This window comes from Lutra lutra, chromosome 4 (genome assembly GCF_902655055.1).
Source record: "Lutra lutra chromosome 4, mLutLut1.2, whole genome shotgun sequence".
Lineage (NCBI taxonomy): Eukaryota > Metazoa > Chordata > Mammalia > Carnivora > Mustelidae > Lutra > Lutra lutra.
In genome coordinates, this window is record NC_062281.1 from 41,705,625 (window position 1) to 41,713,102 (window position 7,478).

The 7,478-nt window shown below is 37.2% G+C and overlaps 1 pseudogene; it reads right to left on the reverse strand.

The window, feature by feature from the left end:
* Window positions 1-1,333: 1,333 nt before the first annotated feature.
* On the reverse strand, window positions 1,334-2,515 carry LOC125097249 (cytosolic 5'-nucleotidase 3A-like; annotated as a pseudogene).
* Between the last annotated feature and the right edge of the window lie 4,963 nt (window positions 2,516-7,478).

Sequence of the window (7,478 nt, forward strand, 5' to 3'; positions counted from 1 at the left end):
AGACTTCAGGGGTGCCTGGGTGGCTCAGTGGGTTAAAGCCTCTGCCTTCGGCTCAGGTCATGATCCCAGTGTCCTGGGATTGAGCCCCAAATCGGGCTCTCTGCTCAGCAGGGAGCCTGCTTCCCCCCCTTCTGCCTACTTGTGATATCTGTCTGTCAAATAAATAAATAAAAATCTTTTTTAAAAAAAGATTCTTTAAAAAAAAAAAAAGTGAGTGCTGTGAAGTGTGTAAACCTGACGATTCACAGACCTGTACCCCTGGGGATAAAAATATATTATATGTTTATAAAAAATAATTTAAAAATAAATTTAAAAAAAAGAAAAACAAGTGAGACTTCATTTAGTATTACTATCACCAATTAGCATATATGGTAATTATCCGTGACATAATTTAATATTCATTGATGCAAATATTCAAGAAACATTTCCTGAGTGTAACTAGACTATAGCTTGAAAGTACTCACTTCTCCCCAGTTCTGGACCAGTAGGATATGCTTCAGACTTCTTCAATAAACTTTCATAAGGTATGATCAGACGAGATCAAATCTTAGAAAAATAACTTCAAACTTAGCTTCAACTGGTCCATACAGTAAGATTGTTTAATATTAGAAAACAGTATCATACAGTATAGCAATATTACGAAGATGGTAATTAATACACCTAGAACAAGTGAAACCTACCAAAGACATTTTTTGTTGTTGAATAAATGAATAATAATTGTCTTGATAGTACAATTTAAAAAGGCTTTTCATTTTCATGTGTGTTATCAGGGCTTCAATATAGAACATATTGTCAAGATTAGTGACATGTGGATACCAATGGTGTTTTTCAAACACCAAGTACCAGTATTTTCTGGTAAATGCCAATTTTCACACAACAAATTAACTAAACATAACACAATTTCGGGAGATGTTAATATCAGCATAATTCACCCAAATTATAAAAATGGCAACACTTAAAATCATGCACATTATTTCACCATTTCATAAAACTTCTCTTTAAACCTCTACGAACTTTCCCAGAGTAAAAAGATGCCTCAAAACATGATAACATGATAACATTAAACTACAAAATTCACTCTGGAAATGCAGGGAGTTATTTTTCAAATTTTTGCTTTAAGATTTTTTTAAGTCTGTGAAAATATATAGTGAGGAGTGTATTAAGAAAGTTGAAGAAAAAAAGAGCTTCTGGTTGATGGATTCAGTATGTCTGAGAACACTTCAATAATGTAGAGAAAAAACTTCAAGAGCAAGAATTTTTATAAATAGAGGACTTTCAGCAAGATGGACAGGTGAGCAGTTCTTGCATCAATTGTACCCACAGGAGAAAGGTCTCAAAGAAAGCTAGTTAATAGAATCTTCTGTAAGACAGAGTTGGCGACATCCAAAGATTCATCTTTTACTAGAACAATATCATAAGAGTCCATGTACTTTTTTTTTTTTTTTTTTTTTAGTTATCATTTGTTTATTTGTGTTTGGTGAGACCATTTACTACTCTTAGCAACATTTACTACTCTTAGCAAATTTCAAGTACAGTATTATTAACCATAGTCACCATGGTGTACATTAGATTCCCCAGAACTTATTCTAACAGAAAGTTTGTATCCTTTGACTGATATCTCCCCATGTCCCTCACCCCCTGGTTTCTGTCAACCATCATTGTGCTATGAATTCTACTTTTGTAGATTTTGCCTATACATGAGATTACACAGTATTTGTCCATGTACTTTTTTAAAAGCTCTTCCACCCTATCATTTAGATATCCAATTTTCAGAATGTGTTCAACATTAGCTACTCCATCTGCCATTCTTATATCCCCTTGAGAATCTCCCAGCAGAGTTAGTTGCTATTTTTTCATCAATTGAAATATTCTGTATTCTTCAAGGCACCATCATGTTTGTTAAATAAAGAAATTAGTTTGCTTTTAAATCCTTTGAGCACCCCCATTATCATCAAAATCCATGAAGCTGGACACTACTGTGATGTTTGGGTGATAAACGCTGGCCTGATGGATTACCTCCTCCAGCATATCACCAATACCAGCTGAAAATATGAACACACGGATACTGTATTGTTGGTTTATCAAAGAAATTCTCAAACTCTTCCTTGAGTATAACATCAGATTCTGCCACCATGTGATTTAATATACCATTCAACAAGCAAACCATTTGATCTAGTATACCATTCTACCATAGAGGGTTACTTCTCTTCTACAGTAAGAACAGGATCAATTTTAATAGCATATTATTCCTTTAGTTGCAGTACCTTTTTTCAGCATTCATCTGTAACTAGCTTACTATTGTCACTGATATAACAACATGTTGGGCATCTTTTCCATTCACAGGAAAATCTACTCAATGTCATCAAAGTCTGTTACTACCTGAAGTTTGGAAGCTTCTCCCTTAATAAAACCACATATAACCTCTTCTACTCTTAACAGGGTTCTTGTTTCGAACTGGACCTCTCTGGAATTATTGCATCATTCTCACATGTATAGCAGAATCTTGATTAGGCATTTTTTGGTTATCCAATCTTCCTTAGGGCACTTGAGTTCTTTGTACTTGAATTTGTCTTAGGGTAACAGCCCAGGTGGTAAGCAATATCCAGAGATGGAGGGCTTGGATACAGACATCTTGATGATCTTGGTCTTCCACATTGTCTTTCTCTTTAAGGTACATATGTACTGGGCCAGGACCCCCCACCCTCCTGCCACTAGGGTGCACACACTAGTGCTCGCCACCACATCTATCCTTGCCACAGCCACCTGGTCCATGAAGGGGTGTCCTGTACCTCCCAGCCAGAAAAGAAAAATTCAAAGACATTCTTAATGGTCCAGACATTATAACTCTCAGATCACTCAAAAGCAAAATGATAAAAATGTAACATAAGACCCAAGAACATTACTTAACAGTGAACAGAAGAAGCAAGTTGTATACATGGTATTTTTCGTTATAATCTCTTTGCTGAAGGATACCTCAGACTGGAATCCAATGACCTTAGGTACTAGTCCTATCTATACCAATGCAGTTTCCCTACTGCTCATATCCATCTTCGAAATAATTAAATAACCCAGCAATTTCAATAAGGTTTTATTGTAAATATGAACTCACCAATGGGAAACCTACATTCCCAAAGATAAGCAATCTATACAGGGTTGACTTCATGGACATGCCACTTATGCATTCAGGTGCATAGATTAGAAGGGCCTAAAGTTGGTTTAATGTTGTCACTATATTGACACTCTTCACAATTTAACAAGGACCCCATATTTTAATTCTGTAGTGGGCCCCATGAATTATGTACCTGGTACTAATTATAAATACCAAAACTGACAGGAGGATTCTGAGTTACTCTTTACATATAGTCCCTTGTGTCATGCATTTGACAAAAAACTAATCAAATTTACCTTCAAACACTTTAGTTAAGAAACTAAAGCTGGAAAACCAGCAAATTGGACTCATATAGTACCTAGGAACCTCTCGTAAGATAGGCATGTTGCAAGGATAATTCATCTGTTTCAGAGTTTGGAACTTCCACTTCCTGCTCTAGTAAAATAGGGTAAAGAGAAAACTAGATAGACTTTCCTCTCAGGTGATCAACTGTCTTTGTATGGGAGCACATATTTAAACTTGGTTTTCTCTAAATTTTCATTTTATTCTTTGATTCTTCCTCCTAAATTTTATATATTAATTTATATTAATATATTAATTTAAATATATATTAATTTATATTTATATATATTAATTTAATTCATTCATTCATTCAATGTCTGAAGAGTACCAAATATATGCCAGGCATTTTGTGCAACACTAGATAGACAATATAAAACAAGGCTGAATAAAAATAAAACAAGAAAACTGTCTCCTTCTACAAGAAACTTAAGGTCATCAAATCAATCACACCTAATTTTCTCATTTATAGTCTTTATAATTTTGTGATATTTTCTCCCAGGGTATTAATTTCTAATCTATGAATCTAGAGGAATAATAAGATACATACCAGCTTTTTCAATAGCAAAATAATAGAAGTATACCTTTTAAAACATCAGCTTTTACTATTTAATAATGAAAGTTGGCTGGAAAAAAAAAAAAAAGTGCCTTAACTGTGTGAAAGAAATCCAGTGAATAGTTAACATTGCTCCTAATCCAAACCATGTCACCATTCTTCCTTTCCTATAAATGGCATGCACTATCATGGTCAGTCTCAGAGCTGGCTCCCAGCCCAGTCAGCCCGTGCAGCCAGCAGGGCCCAGGGCAGCAGTGTCTTTTATAAGTAGGTAAAAAGGATTTGGCTTGAATCTCGATTGCTGAGTCTTTCTGCAAGATGGCAAATACATAACCCAAGAGCGAAGCTGATTTTAAAAGCATCAGAACAAATGAGCCTTCTCTTAATCGTGGTCCAAACAAAAACCAGTTGGTCCCCTGCAGTCTTTCTTCATCCTCAGTACTGTAACTATGGCTCTTTGGTTCTGGAAAAGCATCCCCCTTATTCATTAGCCATAACACAAAGCAGCAGATGCCTAATATCTATTTCCATACCAGCTTCTGGGCTGAGGAAGTAAAAACTGGTTGGAATTAAGCCGAACCTGGAAACATCCTGGGGTTCATTTTTATTTGAGGTTACAAAATCAACAAGTGCCATTTTTCTGACCTGGGTAAAAGCGAGCAAGGTAAAGGTATCAAATGGCCTCAATTAGTACATGAATGAAGGCTCATATCCCCTGACAGCTTGGCATGGGCGAATTCAGTTCCTGCAAAGCATATGGAGACTTTTATATCCCCCCTCAGTGAAAATGTGTTATTTTATGTGCTCAGACTATCACCTCCTCCCCTGCTTTTTTAGAGAACATCTATTTCTGGTGAGAGCTGCCAATTTATTATCCCACAATCTCACCCCACAGTTGGACACATGACCAGTATGAGCCAATCAGAATCTTCCTTGGGGTTTCTCACAAGATTTGGAGGGAAAGCGTCTTCTTTCCTCTCTAGGCTATAAGAATATAAGATCTTGGATTCCTGGAGTCTCATGGAGTCAGAGAGCTGAAGAGTACAGGGCTACAAGTGGAGAGAAGGAGAAATGAGAAATGACAAGGGAGCCCTGGTGTGCCTGTTCCTGGACCTAATCACCCAAAGGCCAGCCCCTCCTCTGCTCCATCATTTTAGTGAATAAGCTACACCATCTCTTTTTATGTATTACTTTGTTTATGCTAGTCAAGATTGGCTCTCTGACACTGTCAAGGAAAAGCGTCCTGACCAATTCACTCTCTATGCTATAGGCTACGTGTTTACAGCCTGACTGACATCAAGCAAGTTCAAATCATAACCAAGAGGGTGAGATGGAACCATATTCTCATACTCAAGGAAGCCTACCTCCAGCCAATTAATTTCTTTAAAGTTTGTCAGAGTCACACATAACTTTATGAAAGCAACTGATTTAGAACCTAATGTTCTTTTCTGTGTAGAGTGCATCCATCAATCGTGGTGTATGTTCTGGCATTTGGACAGGCGAGTATAAGACGTGTGGAGAGAGGAGGCAGGGCATATCCAAAAACCCTCCTCAAACCCAGAACTTTGTCATACAGCTAATAAAAGGAAAGTGTTGCTAGGTCCCCGAACTTTCATTTATATTGCAGTCAGTTCCCTTCCAACAACTGGCTCCATGGATTAAGACTCAGGCTTCTGCAAATCATTAACTTCTATACAAAGGTAGAAACCAGATTAAATGAACATCATTTTTACACAAAAGAATTCCAAAGTCAAGTTACCAATCTGCTCCTCCATACTGCCCATTATGCATTCCCTTCCCATTCCACCCACACTTTCATTTAGGTACCTCTACTATTCATTCATTCATTCTACAAATATTTCTGAGTGTCTCCATATTCCTGCCATCATGATTTAAAACATGAGTCTCCCCTGATGCTCTCATGTTACTCCAAACAAAAATTAGGTTGGGTGGAATGCAAACATCAGGATCAACAAAGCAAAAAAAGGGGTAAAACCTACTGTCACAACTCATTAAAAACTGGGAGCTGAGGACACAAAATGTCCCTATGTCTCCCAGAAGTAGTATTGGTGGCTTAATAAATCTTGAAAATTTCTATTAGTACTCCCAACAAGGGGAGGAAGGAACTTAAGTGGAGTTCTCTCTTTTCCTTCTTTTGAGAGAAAATGGTTGCTGGGGAATAATAAGGTGAAATGAATAAACAGGGCTGGCTCTCTCTGATGGACTTAAGACTCTAGAACTCTACATAGCTTGGGGAAAATATTCCAAAGCCCAAGAGTGTCTACCCAATGAAAGAGGAAATACCTCCAACTATATCTGTGAAGATGAAAGGAGAATAAGTCAGAATAATTCATTTATGATATATCAGCACAAAAAAATCTGAATCAAGTTCCCTATGTTGAACGTAAGTGAGATGAAGACATTCAGTGTGGTGACCTTATAGACATATTACATAGAGGAAAGGAATGAAAGGAAGCAACACAGCAAGCAAGACAGAATCCAGTTTGCCCAAAAGACAAGGAGGAGAAGAGTTCCCCAAGAGCACTTCAATCTACATAATGATTTCATAGGTGTGTTAATTCAATAAGACAAAATGAGTGAGATGAAAGGGATCCCAAGAAATGTAGAGACAAAAGGCAGACATTAAAACAAGAGGAAAATCTCCAAGAATGACAAAGATAATCCAGAATAATAACAAATTTTTGATTTCCCTTACATAAAAAATGTTTTCTTCAAAACATAGAAGAAAAAAATCATTCAAAGATTACTAGAAGAACCTTAAAATGAAGAAAAGTTGGGAGTTTTAAAAAATATATATACCATGCTGTGGATATACCTGGTTTGTCCATCTAATATCCATTTCTCTTCCTCCTTCCTGAGAACAAAAAGTACTCTTAGACATTTACCCCTCCTCCATAGGAATCCTGTGTTTTGGGAGGGCTGACCCACCCCATGTCCAAAACAAAGAGCAGGTTCAGATTGTTTTAAACCAATCTGGCAAATTCAGCTTCCCTGACCACAGATACTGAATTAGGCTGAGCATGTGAATCCAATGAGTCAAATAAGGTAAATTGTAGGATTCTTGCTTAAAACACTGAAGAAAAATGACTCTGTATTCTAGGGAATATAAACTCTAGCGAGAACATTCAGAAATATTTCATAGAGTGAGTTCTGCTATATATGTGTGTATACAATACAATGCAGCAATTCTTCCATTTCGTTTCACTATCTTTTCTGATAAATTTAGGAACTATTAAATCTTTGTTTCAAAATTTTTCTGGAACTTGTCGGAAATCCAACCTCTAGGAAACTGGAGGCAGCTATCCATAGGGCAGTATCACGCTGGAGGCAGTCAACTGCAAGTCTTCCCGGGGTAGGCGTGCAGGGTAGGAGTGGGAGGAGTGGCTGCTGGGAGCTGTTTGCTGCTGCCACCTGTACTTCAGGACTAGGGCCCTGGAGAAGCTGCAGGACTGC